The sequence below is a fragment of the Penaeus monodon genome, chromosome 22 (assembly GCF_015228065.2).
Source record: "Penaeus monodon isolate SGIC_2016 chromosome 22, NSTDA_Pmon_1, whole genome shotgun sequence".
NCBI classification, from domain to species: domain Eukaryota; kingdom Metazoa; phylum Arthropoda; class Malacostraca; order Decapoda; family Penaeidae; genus Penaeus; species Penaeus monodon.
In genome coordinates this window covers 12,231,448-12,231,661 of record NC_051407.1, presented here as the reverse complement: position 1 = coordinate 12,231,661, position 214 = coordinate 12,231,448, and positions in this window count along the sequence as shown.

Sequence of the window (214 nt, the reverse complement as noted above, 5' to 3'; positions counted from 1 at the left end):
GTACCGTTGCCCTTTTTTGTCTACAGAAAATAATTACTGAACATTTTTGAAACTGCACGTCGCTGATTTCGTATAATATAAAATTGTATATTCGATATTGACAAGGATCTCGTTCACTTATTTTTTATCCATCAATTTATTCATACATTCCGTTATGAATATGAATCCTTGAGTTCAAGTATTTTCTTTTCTAAGATTTATTAACGATGTATCT